The sequence below is a fragment of the Mauremys reevesii genome, linkage group 8 (genome assembly GCF_016161935.1).
Source record: "Mauremys reevesii isolate NIE-2019 linkage group 8, ASM1616193v1, whole genome shotgun sequence".
Classification (NCBI taxonomy): domain Eukaryota; kingdom Metazoa; phylum Chordata; order Testudines; family Geoemydidae; genus Mauremys; species Mauremys reevesii.
This window is the reverse complement of record NC_052630.1, coordinates 23947734-23963743: the sequence shown is the minus strand read 5'-3', so window position 1 is coordinate 23963743 and position 16010 is coordinate 23947734.

Below are 16010 nucleotides of genomic sequence, written 5' to 3'. Positions count from 1 at the left end.
CGAGGCTAGCGTCGATTTCTGGAGCATTGCACTGTGGGTAGCTATCCCGTAGCTATCCCATAGTTCCCACAGCCTCCCCCGCCCGTTGGAATTTCCGGGTTGAGATCCCAGTGCCTGATGGGGCAAAAATCATTGTCGCGGGTGGTTCTGGGTACAGCCTCACCCCTCCCTCCCTGAAAGCAGCAGACAACCGTTTCGCGCCTTTTTTGCTTGGTGAACTGTGCAGACGCCATAGCACAGCAAGCATGGACCCTGCTCAGCTCAATACTGCAATCGCGGATGTTTTAAACACCTCGCGCACTCTCGTGCAGTATATGGTGAACCAGGACCTTCAAACCGAGGCGAGGAGGAGGTGGATACGGCAGCGCGGCGATGACAGTGATGAGGACGTAGACACAGAATTCTCTCAAACCGCGGGCCCCTGCGCTTTGGAGATCCTGATGGTAATGGGGCAGAGTCTATCCATTGAACGCCGATTTTGGGCCCGGGAAACAAGCACTGACTGGTGGGACCGCATTGTGTTGCAGGTGTGGACGATTCCCAGTGGCTGCGAAACTTTCGCATGCGTAAGGGCACTTTCATGGAACTTTGTGACTTGCTTGCCCCTGCCCTGAAACACCATAATACCAAGATGAGAGCAGCCCTCACAGTAGAGAAGTGAGTGGCGATAGCCCTGTGGAAGCTTGCAACGCCAGACATCTACCGGTCAGTCGGGAATCAATTTGGAGTTGGAAAATCTACTGTGGGGGCTGCTGTGATGCAAGTAGCCAAAGCAATCACTAAGCTGCTGCTATGAAAGGTTGTGACTCTGGGAAACGTGCAGGCCATAGTGGATGGCTTTGCTGCACTGGGATTCCCTAACTGTGGGGGGGGGGGGCGATAGATGGAACCCATATCCCTATCTTGGCACCGGAGCGCCAGGACACCCAGTACGTAAACTGGAAGGGGTACTTTTCAATGGTGCTGCAAGCACTGGTGGATCACAAGGGACGTTTCACAAACATCCACGTGGGATGGCCAGGGAGGGTTCATGACGCTCGCGTATTCAGAAGCACTACTCTGTTTAAACGGCTGCAGCAAGGGACTTACTTCCCAGACCAGAAAATAACAGTTGGGGATGTTGAAATGCCTGTCGTTATCCTGGGGGACCCAGCCTACCCCTTGATGCCATGGCTCATGAAGCCATACACAGGCAGCCTGGACAGTGGTCTGGGAAACGTGCAGGCCATAGTGGATGGCTTTGCTGCACTGGGATTCCCTAACTGTGGGGGGGGGGGGCGATAGATGGAACCCATATCCCTATCTTGGCACCGGAGCGCCAGGACACCCAGTACGTAAACTGGAAGGGGTACTTTTCAATGGTGCTGCAAGCACTGGTGGATCACAAGGGACGTTTCACAAACATCCACGTGGGATGGCCAGGGAGGGTTCAATTACAGGCTGAGTAAGTGCAGAATGGTAGTGGAATGTGCATTTGGCCGTTTAAAGGCGCGCTGGTGCACATTACTGACTCGCTCAGACCTCAGCCAAACCAATGTCCCCTATGTTATTGCTGCTTGCTGTATTCTCCACAATCTCTGTGAGAGTAAGGGGGAGACCTTTATGGCGGGGTGGGAGGCTGAGGCAAATCACCTGGCCGCTGATTACGCGCAGCCAGACACCAGGGAGATTAGAAGAGCACACCAGGAAGCGGTGCGCATCAGAGAAGCTTTGAAAACGAGCTTCATCAATGGCCAGGGTACAGTGTGACTGCTGTGTTTGTTGATGAACACCCAACCCCCTTGATTGACTCATTCCCTGTAAGCAACTCACCCTCCCCCTTCGAGTACAGCTTACTTATGCAAATAAAGTCACTCTCATTTAAAAATCATGAATTCTTTATTAATTCATTATAAAAAGAGGGAGAGAAGTAAGGGTGTGGTTTGGGAGGAGGATAGGAGGGATGGAGAAGGCCATTAAAAAAATTTCACAGTAACGACAGCCTTCTGGTTGGGCTGTCCACGGGGGTGGAGTGGGCGGGTGCACGGAGCCTCCCCCTACGCGTTCTTACACGTCTGGGTGAGGAGGATGTGGAACATGGTGAGGGCTGAGGGTGGTTATACAGGGGCTGCAGCGGCACTCTGTGATCCTGCTGCCGTTCCTGAAGCTCCACCAGACGCCGGAGCATGTCAGTTTGATCACGCAGCAGCCCCAGAGTTGCATCCCACCACCGCTGATCTTCCTGCCGCCACTGCTGATTTTCCTTCCGGTCTTCCTGCCGCCACCTCTCATCTCGGGTGTCCCTCCTGTCCTCACGTTCACTGGCATCTTTCCTGTAATTTGATACCACGTCCTTCCACTCATTCAGATGAGCTCTTTCATTGCGTGTAACTTCCATAATATCCGAGAACATTTCATCTCGCGTCTTCTTTTTCCTCCGCCTTATCTGTGCTAGCCTTTGGGATGGAGGAGGGATGCTTGAAAAATTTGCAGCTGCATGAGGGAGAGAAATATTTAAAAAGATACATTTTACAGAACAATGGTTATACTCTTTCACAGTGAACAGCACTATTCACCTTACATAGCACATGTGATTTCCCTACAAAGTCGCATTTTTCATCTTAATACTGAGTGCCTGCAGCTCTGGAGTTACAGATCTCACAGACACAGGTCCGGGCATCAGAATTCAGCTTGCATGCGGCCATGGTAAGCCACTGTCTTTTGGCTTCTGTAGTGATTTACCCCTCCCCCCAACGCATGGCTAATACCACGCTAGCTCCCTGCTAATCAACACCCTTCCCACCCTCCACCCCACACCCCCACAGCGTGGCTGGTAGCTTGGGGAAGATCCCCGCTGACCAAACACAAAAAAGATCATCGGCATTTCACTCCTCCCCTCCCCCCGCTTGGCTACGTGCAGGAAAGGATTTTTTTTAAGCTGCTGCAGTCCACGAACCCAGTAGGAAAATGGCCATCCCCCTTACTTAAATTCCTGATTTTTAACCAGGTTATCCTGAACGATATCACTTTGCTGAGGATAACACAGCGAGATAAAGAACGGATGCTTCTTGAATGCCAGCAATCACCGGGACCATACGCTGCTATGCTTTGCCATGCAATGATACCTGATTACTTGCTACATGCATGGCGTGGTAAAGTGTCCTACCATGGTGGGCGGAACAAGGCTGCCTTGCCCAGAAACCTTCTGCAAAGGCTTCTGGAGTACCTACAGGAGCGCTTCATCGAGATGTCCCTGGAGGATTTCCTCTCAATCCCCGGACATGTTAACAAACTTTTCTAAGTAACTATACTGTCTGCGAATGCATCCCAAGTCCTCAGGGCAAATCAATCATTAAAAAACGCTTGCTTAAAAAACATTGTTTGCTATTTGCAAAGGTACACTCATCAGAGGTCCCTTCCATGGCGTCATTGTCTGGGATAGTTGCTTGGGAGGGCTGGGAGGAGGGTAATTCCGTCAGGGTGAGAAAAAGCTCCTGGCTGCTGGGGCTCACGGAGTGTTATGTGCTCTCTGCTAGGTCGTCCTCCTCTTCTTCATCTTCATCTTCCCCGTCTGCATAATCCTCAGACATGGCAGAGATTACAACCCCCACCTCGGAATCCACGGTCAGGGGTGGGGTACTTGTGGCGCAGCCCCCTAAAATTGCATGCAGCTCAGCATAGAAGTGGCATGTTTTTCGACCTGCCCCGGACCTTCCGTTTGCTTCTTTGGATTTCTGGTAGGCTTGTCTGAGCTCCTTAACTTTCACTCTGCACTGCACTGAGTCCCTGCTGTGGCCTTTATCCGTCATAGCCTTAGAAATTCTTTCAAATACTTTTTCATTTCGTCTTTTGGAACGCAGTTCTGTTAGCACTGAATCCTCTCCCCATATAGCGATCAGATCCAGTACCTCCCGTGCAGTCCATGCTGGGGCTCTTTTTCGATTCTCAGGAGACTGCATTGTTACCTGTGCAGATGAGCTGTGCGTGGTCACCTGTGCTGATGAGCTCTCCACGCTGGGGAAGCAGGAAATGAATTTCAAAAGTTCGCGGGGCTTTTTCTGTCTACCTGGCCAGTGCATCAGAGTTCAGAATGCTGTCCAGAGCAGTCACAGTGGTGCACTGTGGGATACCACCCGGAGGCCAATACCGTCGATTTGCGGCCACACTAACCCTATTCCGATATGTTAATCCCGATATTAGCGCTACTCCTCTCATCGGGGAGGAGTACAGAAACCGATTTAAAGAGCCATTAAAATCGATATAAGGTGCCTCCTAGTGTGGACGGGTGTGGCGTTAAATCGGTTTTACGCTCCTAAAACCGGTTTAAACGCCTAGTGTAGACCAGGCTTCACTAGAAGATCTGTGTGCAATATAAGTGACAGGAATTTAGCTGTGCCTCACCGATGTGAAATTCAGCAGAAAATCAGAATAGTGAAATGGTTAGAGGAATTGCTTGAGTCACAATGGAACATATGCACAAATGCAAGAAATATCATTGGGTAACCGTCTCTGGTCCAATCAAGCTGTGCAAATCACAGGACAGGAAATAGAGCAAAGGAAGCTTAAGCCACCTTTGTGGCCCCTGATCATGGGGCCAGCTGTGGGTTGATATGGGCCCCAGACTACATGAGAGTAGTCTGAAGGCTTCTGTAAATTACACCTGCCCCAGTTTGGCCCCAAGAATAGATAGAGCACAGTGTACCTCAACAAATAAGTTTGTGGATTTATGTGTGAGCAAGTTATAGACATACGCAATGCTGACTTGTAAATGAACTGGGAATTGTACACCCATACGTAATTAAAAATTTCTGCCTTTATGTTCTTTTGACCAAGTGTGCATCACTATTACTTTTTTTCTTTGAAAGATAGAGTTGTAGCCTCTGTGTAAGTTTATTCTCACTCTCACAGTGGGGGGAAAAAATCTTCGTTTCAGACAATTCTCCAGTAGCAAATAATTATTCTTGGAACTGCCCTGTGGTTACTGATCCGTGTGATGTACAAAGTACTCAGGACTAATGTTTTGTTTTCAGGTTCTTCCTGAGTTGGCTGATGCTGGGCAAGAAGTGGCATAATCTCTTGCATTACTATCTCAAGTCCTTGCCAATCAATGTAGAAGCAGTGTCAATTGACTCTGTAGAGAGAACCAGATGGCTGGCGTTTTTTTGATTGAAAGGAAGATTGTAGTAATGAGATAGACATAAGCGGTGGGAAGTGGGGGGAGAGAAGGGAGGATCTTTTAAACAGGCATTAGATGGTCCCTCCCAGAAAAATAACAAATATTCTCCCTATGTCATGAGCAATAAGAGAGGCAGAGTTGTAATACAGAGATCTTTATTGACTATGCAACAGAGGCAATTGTTACACACAGAAAGGCATGTTTTGTCTGGTCTCAACCTGGCCCTCTGTTTGCATTCCTGAGCCCTTTGTCACACCAGAGTAGGTCCCTCCTAAAATCTGACTCCCCATCTCTCCATTTCTGCTCACACTTCTCTAACCGTGTAGCATTCAGATATTTTTCATTCTTTTCTTTCCCTCAAGCTCTGCCTCTTTAAGAGCTAGGAACTCATTTCCTCTCACTTCTGCAATGATAACCCTCTACAGAGCTGGGAGTAGCACTGTCCATACCAGGAGCTATAAGCACATTAGTGGAGTTACAGAAATAAACTTAAGTTGAAAATTTGGATCCAGATCCAAACTTCCCAAACATTGAGGAATCTTTGTTTCTACTCACTTCAGGCCATTAGAAAGATGAACATGTAAGATACTCCATTCTACTTTTATGATGTAGCACTTTAATAAGTAAGGGAGTCCATGGTACTTATATGGCCCCCATTACAGTAGTATCTGAGCAATTCATAATCAGTTTTTAATGTACACAACACTCCATAATATCCCTGTGAACCAGGGCTTTGGAGCTGTGCTCCAACTCCACTCCAGCTTCAGGCAAAAACCTGCAGCTCCACTGCTCCGGAGTTGCTCCATGCTCCAGCTCTGGGCTCTGCTCCAAAGCCCTGCTGTGAACAACTATTACCCACATTTTACAGATGGGAAACTGAGGTATAAAGATTCTAAATGACTTGCCTAAAGTCACACAAGAAGTCAGTGGCAGAGCAGGAAGTAGAACCCAGGTGTCTCAAGTTCTGAGCTAGTGCTCTAACCATTGGACCACAATTCTTTCCCCATAAACTCTTAGCAACATCATTGTCACCATAGAGGGAGGTATTATGCTAACATGAAAGAAAACTGCTGCCTGCTACTTACTGGTGGGTACAGCTGCAATGTTTTAATCTTAGCCTTGTTCAGACCTGCTTGGGTTTTTTTGAGGGGGGAGAGGAGATGGAGGGGTGGTCTCTTCTAACCAACAGCAGCTGCACTATCATCCCCTACTTGAGGGCATGCCTACGTAGCTTTGGCTGCAATGGTAATCCTTCTTTGGAACTTGTATTTTGGTTGTATTTGTATATACTGTGGTAAATTGAGCCCTGTTCTCTACCTAATAGATTACAGAACTGAAGGGAAAGAAGTGGAGGAATTATAATGAATTATAATGAACTAATGTGTGTCATATCTTTGCAAAAAAAAAAAAGTAACGTAAAAAACTTGCAGTGCTTCAGACTCCTATGAAAATAGAGTAGGCGTAGGAGAAAAATGGGTAGTTTCAAAATTATTTAAAGGGCACAGGGCATAATGGAAAACTGTACAATATTTAATAGCAATATGATAACATATATTCCAATACTGTGCCTAAGGATAACAGGGAGGTAACATTCATTAGGCATATGATTAATGAGAAACTTCTGACTGGCTGGTGGAATTAGTGCAGAAGCGGAAAAAGGTATTAAAGCCCTTTTGGAAGGAAATGGGGGGCGGGGGAGAAGAGAACATGGAAATGCCTAGTCCAAATCATGGATTAATTTATCCTACTGCCATCTTTGTTTTCTGCAACTGGTCTCAATAAAGTACTTACTACCAAATTCTGGTGTTTAGTATGATATTTAATTTATAACTGTGATTGACTTCTGGAAAATCAAACAAGCATTTGGTTGATTTATTAATGTCTACAGATACAATAATCATCATCAGTGGTTTTAATTAAGGTTCCCCTTCAGCAACCATATATACCACCTAGGTGACCTTGATGACAGAACACTCAACAATATTAAATAACAGACATCCAGAAGATTATTTTGATTTCTGCCTCTGCTGATTTGTTCATTCCAATTGCAAAACTTGGTTGAATGGATGAAAGGATTTTATTTAGTTGGGGATAGGTCCTGCTTTGAGCAGGGGGTTGGACTAGATGACCTCCTGAGGTCCCTTCCAACCCTGAGATTCTATTAAAGACATCTGAGCACTGAGAAATTCTTTGAATTTTAATCCACTTTACTTAAACTTTTAAATTGGGGTTTGGTTTCCTTTGGAGTCCAAAAAGACATCTGATTTTCATCTACACACAGTATGTATACTGGATTTTTTTTCTCTTTTCTATTTTTGTTTCAGTTAAATAGAAAAATTATATGAAGAGTTGTTATTATTAACAACAAAACAATACATATTTATAGAGTAACCTACATGAGAATTATTCCAAGACACATTAGAGAAAACAATTCACTGAGCTCAATTAAAAGGCCTGGGAAAACAAAATAGCTTTAGCCTGCCATGATGAATATAAATATGAGAAAAGATGCTCCCACCTCAATAATTGAAAATTCCTTAAATTTTGCAATAGATACCTCTAGAACCTGAGCTTTCTATTTAAGTATAGTTGCTAACCCAATATGGCCGAAGTGGTTTAAATAAAATGTGAGACAAAAGTTCAGGAGGGTTAAGTCCTTGGAGAAATGTAGAGATATACAGTGATGCTAGAACAATTTTTATAGTGGGGGTGCTGAGAGCCATTGAACCAAACTGCAAACCCTGTATATGATGGAATCCATTTCAAGCCTGGCGGTGCAGCAGCATCACCAGCACCCCTAGTTCCAGCACCTAGGCAGATATATGTAGGTTTTTTTAAAAAGCCAACTTGAAATAATATGAGTCAGTTAAAATTGTGGCAGAAGAACAAGAGTTACCGGAGTAGAACACTTTGTGTTGAGGATTAACTTGGTACCAGTGGTTTCCATGCATGTTCATTTCTGGCCATGAGCATTATGGGAGAGATTCTCTACATGCTGTTGAGCCAATTGGGTGGCACAAATGAGCCATGATCTGGCCACAAATGCCTACAAGAGAATTACCTTGTTTGTGGGGACCCCCCTGGATATAAGCATGCTGGAGCTGGGACCTGTGTCTGAAGCCTGCTGTGTCATTTTTAAGTGAGGAGAGAGTGTCAGGAGTAGGAAGGGTGTGATGTAGGATTGACAAATCAAAACTATACAGTCTTAAGGTTCATTTAAGGCTCTAGAACAGAGGTGCAATTTAGTATAGGCCATTAGTTGCTCTAATTTGCATCAGGGCTGGCCTTCAGCCTATTACTCATTAAATCAATTGGTAACTCACTCCAACATTACTCATGTTGTTTTGTGTTGCTGATTTGAAGTTTGGGGGCAAAGAGGCTGTTTGTGTGGATACAGTGACAAATGCATCTGTGCTGATGGTTACTTACATGCATAGGAGCATTTCTTAGCTCTCTTGAGTGTGCTTCCACTTTGCCTTACTTTAGCCCCTAGTTTTCTCTCAACATTCATTTGCTCAGCTCAAAAAGTGTTTTTTCTTCCTGCCTACAACACAAGCTCAGCCTGGAATCAAGATGTGCTCTTTTTGCTTCTTTGATCACAGCTAGAGATACACCTGATCAGGGCTCATCTGTAATCAGCACCACTCATCTGGAGTCAGACTGCTCACCAATCATGCCTAATCTATCTGATAACTTTGATAAAGAAGTAGTGGTGCAGAGATTTTAATGGGAGTTAAGCACCTAACCCATTTAGGCACTTTTAAAAATCCCAATAGGTGCTTATCTGCATTTTTAGGTACCGTAGTACCTTTGAAAATTGGGCCTGGGGTCCCTTTCAAGGAAACTAATGTCTGAAGAGTTATAATTTGTAGAAACATTTGCAGGAAAGGGCAAAAGAAAGTAATCAAGACTCTGAGCAGGATACCATTTGCAACTGATTGACTGTATCCCCCAGTGGTGGGGTAAAGTGTGTTCAGGTGCAGGAATGGTAGTAAATCTCCAAGGGCTATAAAGGTCTGGCTGCAGAGGTAAATGGTTAGCCAGTGGTTGCTTAGCAGCAGACCTCTGCTTTTGGTTGTTTGGGGTTAAGGTAGTTAGTAGTTTCTTGGGGTTTGCTTAGAGGTATTAAATAAAGAGGAAGGAAAAATTTCAGCTTTTAATTTACCTCACTATCCAGCCTTCTTTAGTAGTAAGCAGGAAGAGTTTAGAGTAAAGAGACTTTATTTTAAAATTATATGGAGGCTTTAACTGTTCTTTTGTCAGCAGGTCTTTTGTTTGACCTTCAGATCATAGCCTAGCTGCCTCTCTCACTGGCATAAGCTGACTTCCCTAAAAAGGTGTTTTTTACACCATCTTTAAGTCTTGTGTTTTTCTGTTCTGTGCAATTCATGTATTTCTTCCTTTTTGTTTCTTTGTTTGTGTAAAGAAGCAGTATGCCATAAGCTCTTACTTGGCAGTTCTTCATAGGATACCTTTGGTTAAGAGAAACTTAAGTTTAGGGTGCCTGTTTTTGAAGTTCAGTGTTAGTTTATTTTTAAAATATAGAAAATTGAGAATCGGGAACACTAATGCATGTAGCCGGGATCTACCTATTAGCCCTAGGTGCCCTCCCATACTTGTCTAAAACAGGTTCTATCAGCAGTGCACAACCCTTCAAACACAAGAATTCATCATGCCATATTAATCTTACAGATCTGAGTAACCTTTTTGCTCATGAAGGCTTTTCACATATAAACTTTTAGAAGACTTCTATAGGCAACAGATCTAAGTATTACTATTTAAACATGAATATGTCTGCTGCCAGCCTCTTTTAAATGATATAAAACATTTGAATGCAGTTTTGCAAAATAATCTCAAATGCATTTGCTGTGAGACTAAAATTTAATCCTTGTGGCAGGAGGTATTAGAAAAAACTTTAGTCCTGAATCCCAGAAATAAGTTAATATAGAAGTTTAAATTTTTAATTGGGAAACACATTCATAATATTAAATTATGGCAAAATTAATTCCTAAGAACAAGTATGAGCAAAAAAAGTTGATTAAATGGAAATCACAAGTGCTTTCTAAAACTGAGAAATAAATAAATTTATTTGATTAGATACACTTAGAAATTCCACGCTGATACTTGCCATTATTATATGTGAAAACCATTTATGGATTTGTATGGTGAAGCCTAACCTAATATGAAATCTATAGTAGTTTTGACATGACTATTAGAGGTGTGTGAAACTTGGAAACTTCTTCCCATCTGCCCCAGCAATTCCTCAAGAAAAGTATCTCCAGTCTACATCTTGGGATTTCATACTCCCTAGACCTCAATTTGAGACAATTAGTACTTTTTGTTTTACATTGCACCATGGGAAAGCACAAAAAAGTTTCTTCCCACTGAACTTGAGTGGAAATAGACCATCTTGGAGAGACATATTTCACAGAGTGTACAGAGTCACATTCTTTTGATGATGGGGGAGAGGAAAGTGCTGGAGATTAGCCTTGGCACTGGACTATACAGTATGTACATAGAATATGGGAATCTGGACCTTTAATAGCAATCGCAAAGAAGTGTTGGCCCTGATCCTGATGCCTAACCTCCCTGATGAACAATATTGCGAGGGTATACTTTCAGTACAAGACAAACAGGGGCAGAGTTACATATACTGCCTATCTCAGTAACACCAGGATCACTGCCCACTGTTGTAATGTGTAATCATAGATAATCACTTTGCACACAGCCATAAGATTAAAAGGAACAAATAAAAGTGGAGTATCAAAGCAATGCAGTGGCTGAGTTACATATTTCCTAGCCTGCTCTCCTGCTGTTATATCTACCCACAGTCTATATTGTAAAGCCAAGGCATTACTGAGTATGACTTGTGCAGATGTGAACAGGATTGGAAGTTTTTAGTAAAATAATATGGTCATGACGGAGGAGCAGCAGATAATCCAGCCCTCTCTTGAGGATGAACCGCCACAGATGTTTCAGATAAATAAAGTAGGCCATATGAGAAATATATACAATTATAATAATGAGAAACAAAAGGGAAAGTGGGGCCACTCAAATCCACCCATACAAAGATGCTTTTTTGTATAAAAGTGTCAGCTGACTAGAACATTTGTTTAGGGAAGAACCAACAAACTGCAGAAAAGATTTTTTTTTTAAATATGGCTTTATGATTAATAAGAAGATGCAGCACTTTACACTTTCCAAATTTTGCCTGCCTTTTTGTTTTCATAAACAAAGGCCTTGATTCAGCAAAAATATGTAAGCCTGTTTCAGTCCATCTTTATTCAACAAAGCATTGAAGCAAATGTTTGTGTTTTTCTGAATCAGAGCCTCTTTAATTCTCTTTAAATAATTATCTCCCTACCTTGAGTCTGCAGGGTCAGTAAAAGAGGAAAATCTTCAAATCTCAGCATTATCAAACAGAACTAACCTCAGAATTGGAAAGATAATGAAACAAATCATTATTGTGAGAATAGAGCTGATCAGACCATTTTCCTCTGAAGGAAATGCTAATGAAAAATGTGAAAATATGTAAAACATGTCAGCTGAGATTTTCAAGACTGCACAGACAATTTAGAAGCGCAGTTTCCATTGAAATGACTAGGAAAGCTGCACCTAAGTCCCTTAGGCAGCTTTGAATACCTTTTAGTTTTGTGAAATATTTTCATCTTCTGAGAGTAGACCCCTTTATTTATGGTTTTATCATTCTTTTCCCACTTTTTTAGGCATTTAGTAAATCCTCTAATTTAGTTAGTTTGGAAAAATCAATAAAATGTTAATTACAAATCTAGATCAGCCATTGATTTAGGAAGTTTTGTCATACAGCATCTTAATACAAACTGTCATACACTAGAGATATTGCTGTTATAACTGGCTAACTTGAAGCTATCTAAATGTATGAACGTCAAAGTCATTCAATAATTTGGCTGTCGCTCTAAACGTAAAGCCATGTGGATGAAACTAAAAATTCTTCCTTTGAAATCAATACCTTTTCTACTCCTCTTTCCATTTGTGTGTGCACTTTCCAGTGTAACTTAATTGAGAGCATGTATCTCATCAAGACGTGTTGAACTGGTTAACTCTTTCACTGCAACCAGCTTTTTACAGTAGCACTTTTAAAGTAAATCTATGTAACTATTTCACATTTGTCTAATATCCGTACAAGACATGTTAAGCTTCATTAGAGCAGTGTGTTTCCTGGAGTCGTAATTGTCAGTTATAGTGCAGGGGCTGGAGACAGGACTCCTGGGTTCTATTTCAGTTCTGGCACTGACACATGGTCATTCTGGCATAGTCATTTAACTATTTTGTGCTTCAATTTAGTTGTTATTCTGGCCACTTTATAGATCTCTATCACAGGGGTGATGTGAGGCAGAGTAAATTAGAAAGCACATGAAGAGCATCCCATGAAAAGTGCTCTGTAAGTGCTCAGTGTCATTATTACTATTATTACAGTGGGAAGGCTAGCATCAACAGAAGGGTTAAAACATGATACAACCGCATGCTAAAACAGGTTAGAAAATTAAGGTCTAGATGGAGGCCATTAATGATAAGGTAGAATCAACCTAAAGGAAATACTTGCCTGAAATGGTTTTGAAGTGCTCTTTGCAATGCGTATTTGAAGAAACAGACTCAACTAATTTTATTACTATATCTATTGGAGTGGTATTTGTAAAGGGTTAGAATGAGAGTATTCCAATTATAAACAGCTTTAGGAAGATCTGATTAACTAAATTTTAGGCTTTTATGTTTTCACGTAATTAAAGTGGCCTATTTTTAATAATTATTTTAGATTCAACCCCCTGACTAAACTGTACTTAGCTAATTTTTGAAAAATCCATAATAGCCTCTTTGTCGTAACTTTAATAGTCTTAAAAGAGGAGGAAATAAACTTGCAGTACAGAAATAAATTCAACAGCTTGTCAGAAGGAATGTGCAATGCTGTAGAGTGTCAGTGTAGAAAAAGGAGAATTTACCCTCACTAAAGTGTGATGCACGTACTCTCTTTTTGAAATGCAGAAGCAGCAATATTTTATAAGATCCTACAAGGGCTGAAATATTGAAATCTAGATTCCTATATGCTTTGTCTGTAAAACATGCTTGCTTACCCTTTTTGTGCATGGATTGTTAAATATATTTTGGTATTTGGTCATTTACTATGGTGTACCAGCGTTCATCATATAACTGTGCCTTTCTCTCATCACACACATAGTACCCTAAAAGAGCTCTATTTAACTGAAAAGTACCTCCACGGCAACTCAGCTGTAAAGGCCTAATGAGTCTCTCAAAGTCTGCAGACACAGGCACCATTTGCTATTCCAAGGGACTATTCCCCTTTGTGACTTTGAAATTCTGGTTTGGGACATATGTAGTCACTCTAAATCTGCCTCCTCCTTTCTGCCAACTTGCCACATGTGGCAGTCATGATAGAGGACTGACTTTTGAGAATACACTAGACTCACATCTTTAAAGTGGAGGGTAGATATTTCCCTGATAGCCTGGAGAGTTTCTTTTTTAAAATGGCCTGATGGGTCCATTGTATATTTGAAGTTGTCAGTCACACAGAAGAATTGTATTTCCCCCACACGGTAAGGAAGAGAAGGGAGCCCGTATTTTAATAGGATGAAGTTTCCTAGCAGTTGCTAGGTTGTTGATGCTACCACTGAAAATTCAGCCAAGTGGTTGCAAGAGCAGCTTTTCCCCCAATTGCCTTATCCAGCTGTAATGATTCTGTGGCTGCACAGCCCTCATGGGGAACAGCAAGGATAGAACTCAGGTCCTTCCGCTGCAAAAATGCATCCATTCCTATGTGAGTTAAAAGAGAATCTCTGGTAATTGTAGTTATATTAGGGCAGCCCTCCGACCACTAATGACATGACAACATGCACTGAGCAGGCCCAACATTCCATCTAGTACTGGCATACATGCGAACTAGCCAGTATGTTACAGAGGAATTAGGGGAGAGCCATTTATTCAAAACTCTGCATAGTTCCACAGGGTAGAAAGGTTTCACAGTAGCAGCCATGTTAGTCTGTATCCGCAAAAAGAACAGGAGTACTTGTGGCACCTTAGAGACTAACAAATTTATTTGAGCATAAGCTTTCGTGGGCTACAGCCCACTTCATTGGATGCATGCAGTGGAAAATACGGTAGGAAGATGTGTGTATATATATATATATATATATATACACACACACACACAGAGAACATGAAACAATGGGTGTTACCATACACGCGCTAATGAGAGTGATCAGTTAAGGTGAGCTATTACCAGCAGGAGAGAAAAATTTTTTTTTAGTGGTAATTAAAATGGTCCATTTGCAGCAGTTGACAAGAAGGTGTGAGGAACAGTGTGTGTGTGGGGAATAAACATGGGGAAATAGTTTTACTTTGTGTAATGACCCATCCACTCCCAGTCTTTATTCAAGTGTAATTTAATGGTGTCCATTTTGCAAATTAATTCCAATTCAGCAATCTCTTGTTGGAGTCTGTTTTTGAAGTTTTTTATGTTGTAATATTGCAACTTTTAGGTCTGTAATCAAGTGACAGACATTTAGGAGTCTAAGTCTCATTACTTAGACTTCTATGTCATTTAGGTGCTTTTAAAAATATTACCCAGGGACTTCAGTGAAACCAAATTTAAACACAAGAATGCTCATTTTGAAGGCCATGGTAGATGAGTGCCCTTCATGAGTTGTCAAGTCTCTGGGAGTTCTGTATTTTCTAGATGGAGTTGTTCCTTATTTTAGTGTTATGTGGCAGTAAAGGCACTATGGCACTAGTGGCATCCCTAAGTCTTACTGTGATTTATAACTAATACTGCCTCAATAGGCTTATGCCGGAAAACAACTTGCACAGTCACCAATTCTCTTTAACTTCCTGGTATGGGCCATGGAAGTCTCTTCAGAGGCACACTCCAAAGCTTTTCAAACCTTGGGACCTATGAACTTCTGAAGCCCAGTTCTGATATAGAAATATACAAATCTGGTTTGAATGAAACTCTGAAAGGCTTGTATAGCTTCACTTCTACTTGTATCACCATGACCTGCAGTATTGTTAATGATTGTTTGTTTTATGCTATCTGCTAAGTGGCCTAACCACTCCTAATTGTCTACTAAACTGTTTTTTTTTCATTGCACTTGGTTTCTGAATATGTCTTTCATCATCCTGTAGCCAAACTGCTTGTTTATCCCTAAGAACAAGCACACCAGTCTCCTGTCCACTTTGGGCTGAGAGTATTTATTAGACATTTATTATACTTTGATACATCAAAGAAGTAAATACAATTGTTTGAATGCCCCAGTTACTGGGCATTCTTACTTCCATGGCACTTAGTGTTTTACAATGACACTACACTATATTGCACAGTAAGGCTTTTCAGAGAAATGGTCCTGATTACAGAAATGACTTGGCTATTCTTTTAACTTGTCTCACAAGATATGATCTCTCATTAGAATAGCCTTTGTGAAACATTAATTTAATTAATGAAAATGGTGACATTGAAAAATGTTATCAGGCATAAAATTACCCTGGATTTTCAAAGGAATAGTACCAGACAGAAAAATATCATGTAGGCAATCCACATTCTTCATAACGTGTCATGCAAGAAATGATGATCACATTAAGTTGGATTACATTAATAATTTATTATGTCTACCCACTATATTTGGAGTCTTTAAAACCAGTGGGCTATCAGCATGTCATTAACAATATTGTTATTTATAGACATTAAGCCACAAAAACCGACAATAAAGTACCATTAAAGACTTGCTATAAACCAACTAATGCAAATAAATTCAACATTAGGGTTGAAACTTAACTCGTTATTTGCTAAGCCTGGTTAGTGCATCAGTTT